The sequence below is a fragment of the Diospyros lotus genome, chromosome 5 (genome assembly GCF_014633365.1).
Source record: "Diospyros lotus cultivar Yz01 chromosome 5, ASM1463336v1, whole genome shotgun sequence".
In the NCBI taxonomy this organism is placed as follows: domain Eukaryota; kingdom Viridiplantae; phylum Streptophyta; class Magnoliopsida; order Ericales; family Ebenaceae; genus Diospyros; species Diospyros lotus.
The window spans coordinates 34,238,434-34,239,052 of NC_068342.1; positions in this window are offsets into that span (position 1 = coordinate 34,238,434).

Sequence of the window (619 nt, forward strand, 5' to 3'; positions counted from 1 at the left end):
ATTATTATCCTGTCCACATTACCTTAGCGTTAATTAACGCTACAAGAAAACAAAAGGTCAATGCATTATATATAAAATTAAAATTAAATACAAAGCTTGAGGTTCAATATATAATTTAAAAATTAAAATTAAAGCAAATTAAGTTCATTGCCCTAACTTCTTCGTCTTTTAACATGGTTTCGAAGTTTGGAGAATATTATTCTATTGAACAAAAAAGAAAATCGTAAACAATGAAGAACTTTTGCGGCGCCGTTGGTTAGTCCAGCGCGGAACGGAAACCTAACCCCCGTCGGTCCGATCCATTCATTGCGTCACTTTCATTTCATTTCCTTTCCAGTTAAGACACGAATACGTCGACGTCTTGGACGTAGAAATACGGCCTGTCCTGCCTGCAACTTGATTTTATTTTTCTATTATTTTATGAAATCGAGCTGTCCCTTCGGTCGGGGGTATCCACGGTCCATCACCGCTATTTAATAATCTTTAGACTTTCGCTGCGGATTGGGGCCACCTGGTCGGCAATTGTCTTCCATCCGACGCCATGGCGTCCACACACTTCACCCGTCGCCTACTTTTAATCATCCCATCACGCGTCAACCAATTGATGGCCGCCGGACAA